The sequence below is a fragment of the Eutrema salsugineum genome, unplaced genomic scaffold (assembly GCF_000478725.1).
Source record: "Eutrema salsugineum unplaced genomic scaffold, Eutsalg1_0 scaffold_4, whole genome shotgun sequence".
NCBI lineage: Eukaryota > Viridiplantae > Streptophyta > Magnoliopsida > Brassicales > Brassicaceae > Eutrema > Eutrema salsugineum.
The window spans coordinates 8,155,439-8,175,541 of NW_006256686.1; the positions used below are offsets into that span (position 1 = coordinate 8,155,439).

Below are 20,103 nucleotides of genomic sequence, written 5' to 3' on the forward strand. Positions count from 1 at the left end.
ATAATTTCAAAACACAGAAACAATTATCATATTATTAAATTCAAATAAACACAAATTACCAAAATGTCGTACCAAAATCTTTTTCTTAGTCTCTCTAATCATAATCAATGTAACCTCGTAACACTAAAAAAAAATCAACTAGAGATCGAATATTCACATAATCTTTTTATCATAATTTAATTCACATTTACTTTAATTTCATAACACATAATCTAATATGCCAATAACACAGCAAATCGTAAGAACACTAAAGTTTGTTACCTAATAATATGACCACCTTTCCTTAGATTTGAACAAGTTTTAGTGCAGTTTTAGTGCAGGTCGATGAAATTCTTTGACCTTGGTATCAATATCACTATCTTCATGATCGAAGTTTTCAGAATGAGGAAGATGAAATTTCAAATCTAACCCTCCATACTATAATTCTTTGACCAAAAAGACTAATCTCATTAATCAACTAGTGTATATATTATTTTAACTATCATATTCAACAAAAATATCACATATATATAAATAAATAAATATATATATATATTTCTTGAAACTTATAGCTGATTAAGTGCTTAATAAATGATGGCAGGTGCATAATGGACCAAGCTGAACACAATTTAATGACTGAGTTCACTCCAACAAAGATTAAATTTGCCTCTACTAAATACCAGATAGGACAAAATGGCAAGAAGTTGGGAACAGTCAATAACTATTCGACATTTTCTTACTTGTAAATTCTTAAAGGCATACTCACTGATTCCTTATTCAGTAAGTTGGAAAACACATTTTTTGGCCCGATCATCAAAGTAGGTTTACGGAAAGGAGGTGATACACAGATTTTGACAACAAAGAAAAACGAACTCTGGTTTTACTTCATATTATATGTATAACACATAATCTCGTTTCAAAATGTTTTCACATCAACATTTGATATAATTTTGAAAAATAAATATTGAATATATATATATATATATATATATTTATCTACTCATATAAAACTAATTTTGTGTCATCTTAGGTATTTAGCTATTCATATTTACGAACTATTCTAATCACTATTAAGAAGTATGAAATAAAAAATATAACAACCTGGTATAAATAGAAACAAATAAAAAATAAACAAAAATTAATGAAAAATAGGAATAAGGTTATTCTTTTGTGTATGGACGAATTAACCGTCTCTCTCTGGCGATGAGAATGGTGATTCTGATTTCTCATCTTTAACTTCTTATTCTTCTTTTCCAAAATGATTATTACTGGATATGCTTTATTCTTCTTCATTACAGTTTCTATCTGATGGTGATCTGCGCAATTTTTAGAGCAATTATCCGTTTCTATCCAATTGCTCTTCCAATCTCAACCGTTTCTTTTCCAGGGAGCGGTTTTTCCCAAATCTGACACTGGTCTGGAGTGTAGTGATTCCATCCCTGCGTTCTTCATCTCCGTAGCCGGACTTTCACCACGCTGCGATGAAACCATCGGATATAACAGTTTCAGTTATGTCCTATATATTGGAATCATGGGATCGATTTGTGATCTACACTCTAATTTAAAAATCCAATATCTTCTTCAATTTTACTACTGCTTCTTCAATTTTCTTCGAAGAACGTGTTGGTGCATTGGTCGGAGGATATGGGATCCGGGAAAATGGAAACTACCAAGGAAGGAACAACATGTAGGAGTTGAAGATGTAACATCTTTGTTGTATGGCGATATTCGTACAATCGTTGAAAATTGGCAATCTCAAATTCTATTTCTTTTGAAAGAATCAGTACATTGGATTCTGAATAAAAGAATATCTTTAGATCTAATTTGGGAGTTGGTCAATGTAATACAACATGAGGAGATTGTGTTTAAATTGGTTATGCTGACAACCAAAAATGAAGTTCGCATCAGTTCGACTGCAAGAACGAGAACAAATTCGACAGGCATCGTCATTGTTATTTCGTTTATTTTATTGTTTTGTAAACATATGTATTTTTTATTTTTGTACTTTCTGTGTAATCTGGAATTTTATATATAAATGAAAATAGATGTTAAAAAAAAAAGGTTATTCTTTGTGTGTATATCTTTATTTTTTTACTATTAGAGAGAACTATGTACAAGAGTCAAAATCCTGAAAACCTTAAAATTACATCTCTAGTGAATTAAATGTTGCTTATATTCTTATAGCCATCATATTCCAGAACAAATTTCCTAAACTACCCACTTCTTTTTGAAAATGTAAATTTTTTGGCACAAAACTTCAATATAATTATATCTTATATTACAGTAGAAATTCTATAAATTAATATTTGATAAATTAATAAATTTGATTAATTAATAAATTTATTTGGTCCCAAATTTAAATTTTAGACAAATTTATCTCTTTATAAATTAATAACTCGCTAAATTAATAAAATTTGACAGTCCCAAAAAGTATTCCCGTTTTTGAGGCTTTGCGTCTCTTTCTACATATTTATAATTAGATTTTAGCAAATTTCATAACTTACCGCTTGCATCAAAAGTAACACTCCATCTGTTCCACAATATAATACGTATAATTTTTTCTTTTTTTTTACAAGATGTTTTATAAGTTTCAATGAAAATTTTGGTGTTCTTTGATATTTTTGGCTGTCTGACTTTTACAGCTGTTTTTCATGATTGATTGAATTATATTTTTAACTAATTCTTCAATGATATTTTGTTTATGATTTGTTTCCTTTCTCAAATTTCATATTTTTACCTAAAACATCTTATATTTTGATATGAAAGGAATATGAGATAAGACGATGATTATCAGGTATCTTAGGAATCTTAGGAAGGATTCTTAGCTAATTTTAGGATTAAAATAATGTATACTAATACTTTATCTAAACCAAATCTTATTTAGAATCTTTAAGAACCGATTCTTAAGATCCACGTGTTATGAGGTGATTGGATAGAAATATTGAGAAAAAAATTCTTTCTTTCTTCTCTCTTTCTTCCCCGATCAAAATTTGCTTGGAGCAAATGGACCATTGGAGCCATTATCATCGCTTTGGTCTTGGCCATATTAATAATTCTTGTACTTCAAACTCACCTAGTAAGCCCCTATATCTAAAACCCGACCAAATATCTGCCATTGAATAAGAAGAACACCAATTCTTTCTTCTTTTTTTTTTTCCGATCAAACTCTATCTATATACTTATTTGTGTATTGATTTGCTTATGTGTCGCGCTCACAGCGTTCACAGCTTTTCGCTTACGTGTCAGCTCTAAAATGAATTTTGACTATAAAAAGACTGTTTAACCTTATTTTGCAATTACATGTTATTTTTTTATTGGTTCTTATCTGTGATGTGTAAAACAAACTTAAAACAAACCGGTCTAAATTATTATGGTTTAATATTTAATTTCATAGTCAATCAAACCGTTTTTAAATTATACATAACCGAAATTTTAATTTTTTTTAACAAAAACGTTTTTTTTTTTATAAAAAAATGGAATCTATATCTCTTAATGTTTACCATTTCTTATGTTTCGAAATTTAGAAAAAATTTAACAACAATGTTAAAAGAAACAAAAAATAAAAACTATTTAAAAAATAATTGAATGTCGTTTCAAAAAAAAAAACTGAAATTAAAAAAAAAAAAAAATATATATATATATATAACTGATGGAATGACGGTATTTGTGATGTTTAAAACACATAAAACAGTGATCAAAATCAAATAAGTATATAGATTATTTGGATATTCCTATGTTTTTATTTACTCTCTTATATTTTATACTGTATTCACGATCATGTCTTCTAACATTAAAATGCAAGAAAATCTAACAAACAAATATACTCAAGAATAAAAAACAAATGAATCCAAACTACTATTTGTGTAGTGATTTGCTTACGTATCGCGCTCACAGCGAGTTTCATGGCTTTTCGCTTATGTGCCAGCTCCAGAATGAGTTTGGCTGCAAAAAAACCGTTAAGCCCCATTTTGCAATTACATGCCATTTTTTATTGGTTCTTATCTGATGATGTGTAAAAAAAAACTTAAAACAAACCGGTCTAAATTATAATAGATTAATGCTTAGTTCTTTAGTCAATCAAACTTTTTTTAATTTTTTATAAAACCGAAATTTAGAAAACAATTAACGAAAACATTTTAAAAGAAAACACAAAATTTTTTTTTTCAAAAAATACACAAAAAATGGAATCTATATCTCTTAGTAATTACCATTTTTATGTTTCCAAAATTTAGAAAAAAATTAACAAAAATCTTAAAAGAAACAAAAATTGGAATATATTTAAAAAGTAATGTAATATCTTTTAAAAAAAACCCAAAATTTAATAAAAAATCTAACAAAAAGTTAAAAAAAAAATATATATATATATATAACTAATAGAATGTCGTTTAAAAAAAAAGAAAATCATCTCTAACTAATGGAATATCGCTAATGTTTATAGGATTTCCGATTTTTTTATGATTTAGTATAAATATCAACTATTTTTCTCTAATTCTCTCACAACTTTTAAAATTGTCTAACATCTTTCTTCTTCTTCGTTCTAACTAAAAACTCATGGAGTCATCAGGTAAACATATACTAATGTTTTTCTAAACAAGTATTAACATGTACTATATAGCCTTATATAAATCATTACATATCGTTTTACTTTTTTCGCTGTCAACAACCGTTTTTTAAATTTAATAAAATAAAAAAGTTTAATAAAACATTAAAATATAAGAAAATTTAACAAACAAAACAAATGAATATTAGTCCGCGCAAGGCACGAAAAAATTCACTAATTTAAAATAAAATAAAATTGTTAATTTTTTTAAAGAACTCTTAATGGGATTCTACCATTGAAACATAGAAAACATAAGTTTTTTTAACACGGATTCTTAACTTAAATTTAATAATTAAAAATTAACTAAAAACTCATCATGGAGTTCTAGCATTGAACATGCTCTAAGACTAGCAGAAACAATGCCATACCTGAAGTTCCATTACATCATCAGTTGCTAAGAGAGACTGTGCTCCACATGCATATATTCCTTTCGAGGGATCATAAATCCCTAAAAAGAGAAGCAAAATGAAAGAAGATTACTAGTGATGATGAGTATAGGCAGACATACAAAGCTAATGCAGTTAAGAAGATACATTACCTTCATAGGGAAATTGATCATATCTGCGATTGGATTTCGGAGCATCGCCGTTGTTTCCAAGTAATCCGCATCCAAGTCAGAGCACCAAAGCCGCCATTATCCTCGCAATAGACTTGAAAACCCTCCTGATCATGCATAATAAGTTTTTAATTTCAAAAAGAAAAATAAACTACACAGTTCGAAAAGTGTAAAAGGGATCTATTATATTAAAACAGAAGCACTTTTAGTGCTTGCTTCCAAACACTCCCAAAATTTTTTATGATATTTTATTTTATATTTCTATTTAATTTCCAAAAATTAGTTATTAATTTAGATATTTTTAGATTTCCTAAATTCTAGGTCATCTTTAATTTAAATTTCAAATTATTGAAAATTTATGATAGTTAAATTTAATTACAAAAATCTGCATTCAATTTAATTTAAATTCAAAAAAGTAAAAAAGAAATATAATTAAATTTTATTACGAAAATTTAGATAATAATTTTAATACTTTAGAATTCCTTAAATACATATTAGATTTAATTTAAATTTTTAATTTAAATAATATTTTCATAAAAATACATAGTAAATAAATATTTTATCGTATTTTATCATAATCAGTCGGTCTAAAATATCAACTATTTTAGATTAATAAATATTTATATTATACAATAATATGATCGAGCTGATTAGAGTTATATATATATATATTTAAGGTCTACGAGGTAATTTATTAAAACATGTAAGATATTAAGATGATTTGAGACAATTAAACTAACAGGTTAACTATTTTTTTTTTGTAATAGCACAAATAGTAAATAAATATCTTATTATATTTTTTCATAATCAATTGGTCCAGATATTCAATATTAGTAAATATTTATAGGGTTATACATTTATAATTATAGTCTTATATGAGTTAGTTTGTCAAAACATGAAGATATTAAAAATGATTTAAGACAACTAAACGGACGAGTTAGCAAATTCATAGATATATAGATTGTTTATATGTAATCTAATATTTACATAATAACAAAATTTATAATTAACATTAAATCAATGTATACTTAATTAACGCATATTTTACTAATATACAAATTTTTACTGTTTAAAATTAAAACATGATAACAATTTTTTGATTCAAAAAAATAGATAACAAAAACAAATTTATCTAAACAAAAAAATAAATGCAACTTATATTAGAAATAAAAAATAAAAAATTTTTGTGCGGACGCACGGGGTTAAAATCTAGTTTAGTTTTAAGAAACAAAGAATCATCCAATTATTTATTTACTAATTTTAATTAATTTATTAATGTAAATTGATTTTAAGATGGATATCCATAAATTAATGTTTGACTTGATATTGGAGTTGGCAATTCTAGATATACCTTGACGTTAGTTTATTTTCATGACTAAGCTGTTACCTTGCAAACACAACGTGTATATAGCCTAATTAATACCCATATTTACAAGGAGAAATAAAGTGAAAATTAGTAAATGACTGTTACCCGTTGGGCTTACTTTGGGTAGACTATAAAGACTTTTTAACCTATTTCACAGTTTTTAAAATCACTCATATTTACAAGAAAAAAAAAGCAAAAATTAGTAAATTACTGATATCTGTTGGGCTTACTAGGCGTAAGGGCTGCTTGGTGTTAAGGGCTGCTTGGTGTTTGACTGTAAAGATTTTATTATTTTTTAAAGTTTTTAAAGTCAAACTTTTACCAAGCATACTTTTACTTTTTTTTTTCTCTACAGTCTTTAACTGCCCATTTTTATTTTTTTACTCTTCAAATTCCTTTTTTTTTTTAAAAGCTATGTTAAACAAGCTTTTAGTTTTTTAAAGTTATAATTTTTATTTATAAATCAAAAGGTTTTACAGTTTTTTTTTAAGTAGAAGTTTAAAGCAAAAGTCCATACCAAGCAACCCCGTAAACTGTTGAGGCTTTTTAACGCATTTCACAGTTTTAAAAGTCATTTTTTTACCAAACAGACTTTATAAATTTTTTAAATTTTAAAGTTTTAAAAGCCAGACATTTTCCTTTTAGTCATGAATTCTAAAAGTTATGTAAAAGGAGCTTTTATATAAATAAATTAATAAAATAATTACATTTAATCTCTTTTCTATTTTTTCTTTTCCCAAAATCATTAAAAAGACTTTGTACATTTATATATAAATAATTACGAACTAAATTTAATTGATTAAATATTATATTTTTCAGCCTTTTTTCCATATTTCTAAAAAATTTCAATTATTTTAGATTATTTTACTTTTTTGTATTGATTACATATGCTAATATAAGTATTTTAATAATTTATTAATGTTAGCAACAAGATTTAAATCTGGAAAATTATATGTTTAACTAAGAAAAAATTATTTATAATTTAAAACATAACAATTAATTTCTACAGCTTTTACAATAAAACTTTCACAACAAGAAAACATCTCATATTCCTATGAAAATTTTGACAAAATTTTTGGTAAGAAATTTTTATAACCAATTTTCTACATAATTTTGACAAAAAGTAAAAGTGATAAGAAATTGGTAGGAAATTTCCTACCAAAAATTTTGTCGAAATTTCAAAGGATATTTCCTACCAATAACCTACCATGCGGTCAAAATTTGAAAGGAAAGTCGTAGGATACAATTGACCATTATACTGGTAAGTATTTCGTAAGAAATTTCCTACCAATTTCTGACGAAATATTAAGTGTAAGAAAATCGTAAGAATTTTGTAGGAACATTTCAACTTTGGTTTTGTCCCACATCGATGGTCGGAAACAATTTGGATGATGAAGCTGCTCTATAAATAAGATTTTCATCTCTCCTTTAATTAATTTGTTTTTATATATATATATATTAATAATCAAATTAATAGTTAATTCATCGTTTATTTTAAATTTAATTTCTAAAATTAATTTAATTTTTTAATTTATAAAATTAATTTTATTTTTTATAAAATCTGGCAAGTGGTCAGAAAATGATAGGAATATTTCGTAGAAAGGTAGAAGTAATTTGGTAGGTATTTTCCTACGAATATTCTACCGCCAAAATTTTCCTACCAAAATTTTCGTAGGAAATTTCCTACGATTTTTCTACCTTTGAAAATTTCCGACGGCATAGAACCTACAAAAATATTTGGTAGGAAATTGGTAGGAAAAGCCGGTTTCCTATGATTTTCTGATGAAATATCTGGTAAGAATATGTGATGTTTTCTTGTAGTGTTTTTAATGCCAAAAACCTACAATAAAAAATAAAAGTAAGAGTGATTACCAAGCAAATCCTACATGTTTACTTAATCATTTCTTCCGTTAATCATTGGGTATTAACAAAATTCTAAGATACAAAAAACTTTGAGAATTACAATGCTTCTTTATAATACTTCTCCATGGTCGCCCGCCATCCGGGCATAACATCTACACCAAATTTAGGGACCATCTATGGGATCTTCGGTTCCAATGGTAAAGCCCTCTTTGTAATCTCCTAGAACCCATGAAGTTACAACAAGAGTGAAATACATTCTTAGTGAAAGTCTCATATTGGTAGCTGGAGAATTTGTGAACTATTAAATAAGGGATCTATGCCAATTGTTGGAGGTGAAAACCGCATCTCGGTTTTCTCCGGTACAAATCGAGATCGGCGTAATGTAAGTCCGGTTCACGAAGGAATGTACTGGGAAAACTGGGCCGAGTAAAGTTTTGGGCCGAACGTAACCCGTTAGACCGAGGTCGGCGAGAGACTTCTCGAAGGAATGGAGAAGTTCCCCGAGTTCGGTCGAGAATAGGAAAGTTTCCTAATGGAAAAAAGAAACTACTACAAGAAAAGGAAAAGGACCGAGAGAAAAGGAAAGTCCTCTCGGTCCCATATCGCTGAAGATGCTCTCGATGACCGACTCAGAGGATATATATAAAGGAAGATGAATCGACACCAGAGAACACAAGATATTCCAGAGAAGACTTAGAGACTGAGAACTCATCACGCTAGATTCTTAGTTTCATAAAGTCTTAGTTCGTTATTATTAACTTGATAACCGAACTCAGTTGTATTTTCTCGATTCGATCTAATAAAACCGAGTTTACCGATCTAAAAGTACTGTTTTACCCCTTGTCGATATTCACATATCAACAATTGGCGCGCCAGGTAGGGGGCCTAAACAGAATTTTCAGTCTTAGATCGGATTTCGGATAGACCGAATCAGCAATGACGGATCAAACAAACATTCACGAGGAAGGAAACCCTCTCGGTGGAGAAAACGCGAACGTCCCAGCGGAACAGGGAGGAGGAACTCCTGGGGAAAACACTTGAACCGTAGCCGGCCAAACCCCCGCAGCCGTAGGAGGTTATGGAACCGAATTGCTGCTCCAAGTGTTCAACGCCCAATTTGAGGCTATTAACAAAAGAAGCGAGGAACGTTTCAGCCAGATGGCAGCAAATCGCCGAACTCAGTCAGGCATGAACTCCCCTTCGAGTTCGGAACATCATCGACGATCTCAATACTGACGGAGACCCAGCCGGAACTATGAGGTCTACCGCAGTCGGGTCAGCGAACGCACCAGCGCCGGACCTAAGTCGCGACGCCGAGTTCGAAGCAATGAAGGCACAACTTCGTGAGATCACCTCGAAAATACATCAGGCAACAAGCGCAGCTCCGGAGATCGAGCGCGTTATTCAAGAAACACAAAAGACACCATTCACACCGCGCATAGCAGGAACGCCGGTCAAACACATGGAGAAACTGAAGATAAAGATCTATGAAGGCAATACTGACCCCCGACACTTCTTGACATCATTCGGCATCTGTATGAATCGATACCAGTTCAAATCCGCCGAGGAAAGAGACGCAGTTCAGTGCCAACTGTTTGTGGAAAGTCTGGGAGGAGTAGCTCTCGACTGGTTCTCGCGACTCGAAGCTAACTCAATCGATAACTATAAGGAGTTGACGACAGCCTTCGTCAAACACTTCTCCATGTTCATTGGACAGAACACCAAGAACTCCGAACTCTGACCAATAGTCCAAGGACCAAGCGAGAGCCTTCGCGATTTCATCCAGCGCTTTAAAACGATTGTCGCTAATTGTACGATCAGCGATGAAGCCGCACTCTTATGCCTTCAGAAAGGAGCTCGGATAAAGACTAGTTTCCGAAGCGCGATCACGCACAACCCTCCACAGACGTTAGAAGACGCACTACACCGAGCTAATACTTACATTGCCGAAGAAGAAGAAGAAGCCGCTTATGAGCAGAGTTATTCGACAAAGCAAGCCGAACGTTCGAAAACAACAACTAATGAACCACAGTCAGGATACGGTCGAGGGTACGAGAATCGTAAGAAGTTCTACGCTAATGCGATCCAACAACCGACCAAACAGTGGAACAATAAATGGGTCCGCGGTGAAGAAGATCAGGACGAGTCCTTGTTCTGCGAATTCCATAACCGTAGAGGACATAGCACCGAAGAATGCAGACACCTGCGAGAATACCTACTCGGGCAATACCGAAAGGGGCCCAGGAACAGCGGACAGACCTCGATTGACGATCTCTGTCGTTCAAACATGCCTTGACCAAATAACGCACAGCTCGAGAACGCCATCACTAAGGATCCACCAACTCCACCAGCTTTACCGACGTTACCAACTTTACCGGCGTTACCACCACCGCCACCGAATCCGCCTGCGTTACCCGAACAACAGAAACGCAATCGCGACGACCGAGCACAAGAGAACCATGCTCCCAAAGCAAGGAAACGCGTCAACATGATAATGGGAGCCATCGAGGCTTGCAGCTATTCGGTTCGAGCTATCAAAGAATACAGTCGACAGGCCGCCAGCGCGTCCAGAGTCCCACAAGATTCGCCGAAGGGAACGCCTTTGGTATTTACCGAGGCCGACACAATCGGGTTGCATAAACCGCATAACGACGCCCTCGTCGTCGAACTACTTCTCGACGACGTCGAAGTTAGCCGCATTCTGGTCGATACAGGCAGTTCGGTCAACATTATCTTCAAGGAAGCACTTGATCAGCTCGATTTATCATCAGATAGGATTGAGCCTTTTATCGAGCCACTTACAGGTTTCGATGGAGAATGCTGCATGACGGTTAGCATGGTCAACATCCCGATCTACCTCGGTGGAGTCGCAAAGATTATCCAGTTCCTCATCCTCGACAAACCGGCGATCTACAACGCTATTCTCGGTACGCCTTGGTTACACGCAATGAAGGCGGTCGCCTCGATGTACCATCAATGCCTGAAGTTCCCGACTCTCGACGGTGTTTACACTCTCCGTGGAAACCAAGCCGTCGCTCGATCATGCTACATAAACGAATGCAAACTTCTTTTGGCGAACCAAGCTTGTGTCATCAGTTTGTTAGGACCGACGAAGAAGCTCGTTGTCTAGCAGAGAAAACCTAAGCAGGAGTCGATCGTTCAAGTTTGCATCGACGAACTGATGCCAGAGCGTCAAGTCGGAATCGGCGCCGAACTCGACCCACACATCCGCGAGCCACTCATCCATTTTCTGAAACAGCATTCGTCAACCTTTGCATGGTCAGTAGAAGATATGCCCGGGATTGACCCACAGATCGCGTGTCACGAGCTTAACATCGATCAAACATACAAACCGATCAAACAGAAACGCCGAAAGCTCTGACCAGAGAAGGAACAAGCCGTCAATGACGAGGTCGAGCGGTTGCTTAAAGCAGGATCTATTACTGAGGTCAAATATCCTGATTGGTTAGCAAATCCCGTAGTCGTTAAGAAAAAGAACGGCAAATGGAGGATTTGCGTCGACTTTACCGATCTCAATAAGGCATGTCCAAAAGATAGCTTTCCTTTGCCTCATATCGACCGCCTCGTGGAAGCAACTGCTGGGAACGAACTACTCTTGTTTATGGATGCATTCTCCGGATACAATCCGATTCTTATGCATCCGCAAGATCGGGAAAAGACATCGTTCATCATGGACCACGGCATATACTGCTATAAGGTCATGCCTTTTGGCCTGAAGAATGCTGGAGCAACATACCAACGACTGGTGAATCGGATGTTCGCAAGCCAGCTCGGGCGAACTATGGAAGTTTACATTGACGATATGTTCGTGAAATCGCTCGTCGCTTCCGATCACATCGGTCATCTTCGCACATGCTTCGATATTTTGGAACAGTATGGCATGAAGCTTAATCCCACTAAGTGTATGTTCGGCGTAACATCTGGAGAGTTCCTCGGATACATAGTCACACGGTGAGGCATTGAAGCTAATCCAAAACAGATTGCAGCTATACTCGAGCTCCCGTCTACGACAACCAAACGCGAAGTTCAGCGACTCACCGGACGCATTGCAGCACTGAATCGATTTATATCCAGATCGACAGACAAGTGCTTACCTTTCTACCAACTTCTTCGCGGTAACAAACATCTCGAGTGGAATGAGAAGTGCGAAGAAGCTTTTGCCGAACTAAAGAAATACTTGTCTACGCCGCCAGTCTTATCCAAACCCGAAACCGGTGAGACACTTTATCTCTACATTGCAATTTCGGAGTTCGCGGTCAGCAGTGTTCTTGTTCGAGAAGATCGTGGCGAACAGAAGCCAATTTTCTACACAAGTAAATCCCTTGATGGGTCGGAGTATCGTTACCCGACCTTGGAGAAATTCGCCTTTGCCGTGGTTACTTCCGCGAGGAAGTTATGCCTGTATTTCCAGTCTCACTCGATCGTTGTCCTAACCGACTACCCTCTTCGCACTTTCCTCCATAGCCCAAGTCAATCCGGACGACTCGCCAAGTGGGCCATCGAACTTAGCGAGTATGACATCGAATACCGAGGAAGAACTGCAACGAAGTCTCAAGTCCTGGAGGATTTCTTGGTCGAACTCCCACCTGAGCTCGTCGAAGCTAATCCCGTCATACAACCTTGGATTCTCCACGCCGATGGCTCCTCATCCCATAAAGGATCCGGCGTCGGGATTCGTCTCAAATCTCCCGAAGGAAAGGTTATCGAACAATCATTCCGCCTTGGCTTCCCGGCGTCCAACAATGAAGCCGAATACGAAGCATTGATCGCCGGACTACGACTTGCCAAAAATATTGGTGCCGAGCACGTACACGCCTACTGCGACTCTCAACTTGTGGCTAACCAATTTCACGGCGAATACGAGGCCAAGAATGACCGCATGGACGCGTACCTCAAAGTCCTTAAGGATGTTGCTTCGGGGTTCTCAACCTTCGAGCTTACAAAGATACCTCGTGATGAGAATGCAACCGCCGACGCCTTAGCCGCCCTCGCGACTAATTCTGATCCCGATCTTCGGCGAACTATCCAAATCGCGGCAATCGAGTGACCAAGCATCGAGCCTGCTCCAAACTGCAACATCATTACACGACGATGTGATTACGAAGCCCAACCCAATCTCGCTCCACCCCTCACCCGAAAGACGAATCCCAGAGAGGTTGTCACCGATCTCAACACCAACTTGGACGAACAAGATGACACCGGATCTGATCTCGAAGATGAGTCCGAAGGCCAACATATTCCAATCGATATCGATGCGAAGGTAAAGACGAGCCCGAAGATTGGACCTTAGAAATTGTGGGCTACATTGGAGATGGAACGGCCCCGCAGATAAATGGGCAGCTCGACGCCTTAAGGCTCGAGCAGCTCGATATGTGGTCATTAAGGGCACTCTTCTCATATGGGATGCGTCCGATGTACTCTTGACTTGTGTTCGCGGCAACGACATCATGGAAGTAATGCAGAAAGTTCATGAAGGAGAAGGTGGGAATCACTCCGGAGCTCGGTCTTTGGCATTTAAGATAAAAAAAGCTGGCTACTACTGGCCTACTATACTGTCTGACTGTGAAAAGTATACAGCACGCTGCGAGAAGTGCCAACGACACGGCCTAATGATTAACCTTCCTACCGAGCTCTTGATGACCTCGACCGCACCATATCCTTTCATGCGCTGGGCAATGGACATCATCGGTCCTTTTCGCCAATATACGACTCAGAAGCAATACGTTCTGGTCGTCACGGACTACTTCACCAAATGGGTCGAAGCCGAGGCATACCCAGAGATTCATGAAATCGATGTCAAGAAGTTCGTCTGGAAATTTATCATGTGCCGACACGGAGTCCCGTACGAGATCGTTACAGACAACGGAACCCAGTTCACTTCGATAATCTTCACAGATTTTTGCGCAAGTGGGAAATCCGACTAAGTTTCTCTATCCCGCGATACCCGCAAGGAAACGGGCAAGCCGAAGCCACGAACAAAACCATTATTGATGGTCTAAAAAAGCGACTCGATACCGCTAAAGGAACTTGGGCGGACGAACTCGATGATGTCTTGTGGTCTCACCGAACTACACCACGACGTTCGACCGGTCAATCACCATTCTTCGTTGCATATGGTACAGAAGCTATGTGTCCAGCCGAACTCAACGTCCCAAGTATTCGCCGAACCATGCTCACCCAGCAACCCGACGCGAATAACGACATGATGCTCGACACAATCGACTTAGTCGAAGAACATCGCGAACGAGCATTACTCCGGATACAAAACTACCAACAACTGGCAGCTCGTTACTACAACAAGAAAGTTAAAGGCCGTCACTTTGAAGATGGCGATCTCGTACTTCGAAAAGTCTATCAAAACACAGAAGAAAAGAACACAGGAAAATTTGGCGCGAACTGGGAAGGACCATATCAAGTAATGAAGGTCGTTAAGCCCGGCGTTTATCAACTCATGAAGTTAGACGGAACTCCGATCCCGCGATCTTGAAACTCAATGCATCTCAAACGATACTACTATTAGTTCGTTACGAACGATCAAAAAAAAAAAGGCCTCCGAACTACTTAGTCGGAGCAAAAAAAACACTTTTGTACTTAGAACTACGAATGGCTTGATCCCTTTAAAGGGTACGTAGGCAGCTCGTTACCGAGTCCAGCTATAACATCAATAAAGTTTTATTAAAAACGTCTAAGTTTTAGTTCGGAAATCACAAGATACCGAACTCCTTGTTCTTACATCGACTTCCTGGCCAGTTGTTCGATAGCATTCCACATGAATGCAAACTTAAAAAGCCAAGATCCGTCTCGCAAGCACCCACATGGTGCCGTGGTAAAAACCACATATCAAAAGCTGGGGCCAGTCCCGCAATTAAATTTCTAAGTCACCAAGAACAATAAGCCGAGCACATCTCGCATACTTAGGTTCGACTTAGAAAAACCTTGAACTCGTTTCGTGCGTTTACAGGAGTTCGAATTAATTCACTCTTCCAGTACGACACGGTTCACTTGGGTTCCCCAAGCCGAGCTCAAATGCTCGCACAATAAGCCAAACTCCTCAGATTCACACTGTAAGCCGAGTTCTCAACACTCGCAAAACGTAAGCCGAATTATCGCAATTTGCTATCAAAAGATGAAATCATGTTCAAACATCATCTACTATGTACCGATCAAGTACTTAGGTATTATCACAAATCGCGAAGAGGATACAAAGTCAAAGTTCAAATTAGATACCGATCTACTACTTGAAAGATTTTTCTAAGTCATCAAGATGAGAAAGAAGAAAAGAAACGAGCATATAATTAAAAGCCTCCCGAGAGGCAAATAAGTTCAAGAACCCACCAAGGGTTCGGAAATAAAATATTACATATAAAATAACCCATGAAAGGGCAAATAAGTTCGAGAAAAAGAAAAAACAGGAAAAGACTAAGCGGTCTTTGAGGTTGCGGCTTGATCGGCATTGAGCATATCCTCGTTCGAACCAAACTGCTCGCTCCTTGCAGGATCTTGTGCGCTTTGGGTCACATTTACGGCCGGAATATCATCCTCTTCCGCGAACGGAGACATCTGCTTGTCTTCTTCCGTAAGGACGCAGGCGTCAACCGAACGGAAGTCTTCCAGAGCCTTAGCATGCTTCGCCTCGATGTCAACGATCATCTCAGGTGGGACCTCGTATAAACCCTTCTTCTTCAACTGCTTGATGAAGCCGAGAACTCCAGTAAGCTGATTGACCACCAGGTACGGCTTACGAGCTCGATCAGCGTCTTCCAAGCTTCTGATGACCTTCTCTAAGCGCTCGCAGGCCTTCGCGTGAACGCTCTTAGCTCGACCCTTCCAGTGGGTCACCAAGTCCCTCAGCCGCTCTCGGTCCTTCTCGAACTCCTGAACAAGCATGTTCTGAGCCTCAGTCAGCTCCCTTTTCACCGCTTTCAACTCCGCGCTCTCTTGCTTCAGCAGATCGACCGAGGAGTGGAGAGTGTCATTGATTTGGAGCTCGGTAGCAAGGCGCTCTTCCGCTTTGGCGACCCTCTCCTCAAGCTCGGTGACCCTGACCTGCCCGTCGTACAATGCGACTTCATACGCCGCGACCAAGTTATTGGTCTGACTGGCGAGCTGCACAAGGTGAAACATGAGTTAGAGCTCATACTTAGAAATATTGAAATCAAGAAAAGAAGTAAGGAAATTACCACGGCAGTTGTACGTGCGATCCCCTTGTACATATTGGGGAAACGGAGCTCAGGAACTGCCGGAAGGCTCGGGACCTGAGAGGAGATTTTATGATAAAACTCGGCACAAGCATCGATGTTCTCCTCGAAAGGAGTCTCCTCATCATAGTCAAAGCAGACCTTCGCCCTCTTCGCTGGCTCTGGCTCTGGAGAACCCTCGGCGCGGTCTCCAGCTTGTCTCTTTCGAGAATGAGAAGCCTCAGCTCGATCTTGAGAAAGAGCGAGGTCCGACGCCACAGCCGTCGGTGGGTCGAGCTCAGCAGGAGCATCATGCGCCCGAGAAGAGTCTTCAATCCTCTTAGTATTCTTCGAGGACTTCTTCTTCTTCAGCTTTTTCTTACCAGCATGGTCAGGTGAGCCCGCTGCAAGCGGTAGTTCTCCAGGCTGCTCCTCGGTTATTTCAGCAGCAGGGACGGGGGTCGGGTCCGCGTCATTCGGTTTCTCCTCGTCGAAAAGAGTTGGGATCTCGTCCAACGAAAGCATTCTTGCAGTTCGAGGTTTTTTAGCCTGCGGTTTTGGTGCTTTACGTCTTGGAGCAGCTCGAGGTTTTTTAGCTCGAGTCTTTGGCTTCGGCGGCTTTGGCTCTCGGACGGAACCTGCAAGGGAAATATATCAAGAGGGAGTTCGGAATAAGTTCAAAATAAGAAAGTAACGGCGAACTCAATAGACAAACCTGCTTTCTTAGCTCGACGTTGAAGGATTTCTTCTCAAACTTCGGGCCAACGGTGTTTACCGGGCTCACTGAAAGCGGCTTCAAATTCGGAAGTTAGTCCGGAATTGAGAAGAAGACTTGGGAGATGACGACCTGCGAAAGTTAGAACGAAAGAAAGTTAGCCAAATGCAAAATAAGAATTTAACTAAGTACGAGATCATATAAATCTACCGATCGGAATCTTCCACTCCGATTGAGTCGGGATGTCAGAATTACTGACTGTGAGGTCGTTCATCTCAAGGAAGAAGTACAGGGATTCCCAGTCATTGAATTTACTAGGCTTAGCCCCAGTGACGATGTTCTTCCTCGGCTTGGCGTTCGCTGCGAAGAACCACTCCTTAGATTTGTGGATGTTGACCGAAAATAGGTCTTCGAACAGCCGACTGGATGGCATTTCGACGAGCTCGTCGCATAGAGTAACGAACCCTACATAGTTCGTTATCGAGGCCGGCATCACCTGCGTGAGAGCTACGCCGCGCCGGTTACAGTACCCGAGGAGACGAGAAGGGATCGGAAGCGAGAGCCCGCATTGCGTGAAATAAGTCAAGTATACGCAGAGGAAGCCCTCAGGGACGTCCCACGGCCGATCTCCAGCTTCTGGAATTATGAAAATGACTTGACCCGAGAGCCCGTTTTCTTCAAGTACGGCCCGAACAGCACCCGGAGAAACAGAAGAAGACGGAACATTGTTGGGACGAACGACCCTTCGTCTTGGAAGCGGTGGTGAGGCATGGTTCACTGCTTCGAGGTTGTCTTCGGCAACTTCCGCCTCGGTGGCTTTCCCCTCCTGATTTTCCTCTTCAAGTTCCTCGATTTCTTCGATCTCGTGATCTTGCCCATCGACGTTCGGCCCAGTTCGAGCTTCCGTTTCGCGAGTCTCTGTCGCCAGTTGTTCGGTAGCCTCCACTCACGGTCGAGATCGGCTACTGCTCGCGCCGACCGATCTGGAGTTTTTGCGGATTAATTGCGGAGGATTACTCTCTTTGTTGGATGAGTTCGTTGAATGAGGATTTGTAGAGGAAGAGCTCGGCTCCGAGGATTCGCGGCGATCTTCTGGAAGGATTTTATTAGAAGAAGAGTTAATTGAAGAACTGGAAGACATTTTGAGTTCGGAAAAGTAGATTCGAAGGAGATCTAAGAAGAATGAAGAACAGTTTGAAGATCAACCAGAAAAGATTGAAGATTGATCGGAAAATTTGAAGATTGATCGGGAAAATCGAGGGTTTGCGGCGGCGGAAGTTGAAGAAATGAGAGAGAACTACGAATAAAAACTAGAGAGAGAAACAAAAATCTAGAGAGAAGGGAGAGCAGCGTACCTTATATATGCTTGGACGAGAGTAATGAATGTGAGGAAAAATTTTTCCTTTATAAACAGTGGGAATCGTGGGGATCGTGGTTCCTCGATTTTCGCAAAGATCCTGAAATTCACGCGCCTCATTGAAGACAGGGTGTGAAACGTCCGGAATACGAATCGATTACAGTTACCGAGCTCGCTTTGTGACCTACTTTGAATCAAATGAGTTCGACTAAAAGTCATTCCCTTTCATCGAACTGAGGGGGGGGGCTAACTGTTGGAGGTGAAAACCGCACCCCGGTTTTCTCCGGTACAAACCGAGATCGGCATAATATAAGCCCGGTTCACGAAGGAATGTACCGGAAAGACTGGGCCGAGTAAAGTTTTGGGCGGAACTAGCCCGTTAGACCGATGTCGGCGAGAGACTTCTCGAAGGAATGGAGAAGTTCCCCGAGTTTGGTCGAGAATAGGAAAGTTTCCTAATGGAAAAAAGAAGCTACTACAAGAAAAGGAAAAGGACCGAGAGAAAAGGAAAGTCCTCTCGGTCCCATATCGCTGAAGATCTCTCGATGACCGACTCAGAGGATATATATAAAGGAAGATGAATCGACACCAGAGAACACAAGATATTCCAGAGAAGACTTAGAGACTGAAAACTCATCACGCTAGATTCTTAGTTTCATAAAGTCTTAGTTCGTTATTATTAACTTGATAACCGAACTCAGTTGTATTTTCTCGATTCGATCTAATAAAACCGAATTTACCGATCTAAAAGTACTGTTTTACCTCTTGTCGATATTCACATATCAACACCACTCTATTCATTACCTATCGATTTTGAATTAGAATCTATGTTAAGCCCTTATTTAACATACATTAACAACATTTTTAGACTAAGCAAGTGAAAACTGATACGAAACCCAAACTTGATTTTTAGGATCTAACAGTTAATCATGGAGTGGTGAATGGCCTCGATACTTTTTATTTCTCAAGACTTTCATCTTCTCTTCCAAAGAAAGAGCAAAGAACTTCTTGCTCTGCTCCAAAGCTTCGTCTTTCAACTTCTCGCTTATACCGTGGTTGGTGACATAGAATAGACATGCCTAGATTAAATATGACCCACACCATATCAATGTATATAATGATTATATTTAATACATAAATAAATGGAGGCACACCTGCTTGAGCAAAACAGCTGATGATGAAGATTAGAATTGGCATGATCGATGCAATGAAGGGATGAGACTTTGATGGTTGAAGCTACCTCCTCAGTCTTATTCTCCATCTCTCCCTCTCACTCTCTATATTAAATTTTTGAAGATAAGATAGAGAATCGTGATGCCATATATGTACTATGCACATTTATTAAAATCGTTAGAAGATTGCCAGATCACATCTTCCAAAACATCAAATTAATAGGCCTTAATTACGTTGATCTGCTGTGCTGCTAATTTAGTTTTGAGTGTTACTATTTTTTTTGTTTTTTTTTTTCG

The 20,103-nt window shown here is 38.2% G+C and overlaps 1 pseudogene; it reads right to left on the bottom strand.

Annotated features, from left to right (window-relative positions):
* Positions 1 to 1,347: 1,347 nt before the first annotated feature.
* On the bottom strand, positions 1,348 to 19,895 carry LOC112084446 (annotated as a pseudogene).
* Between the last annotated feature and the right edge of the window lie 208 nt (positions 19,896 to 20,103).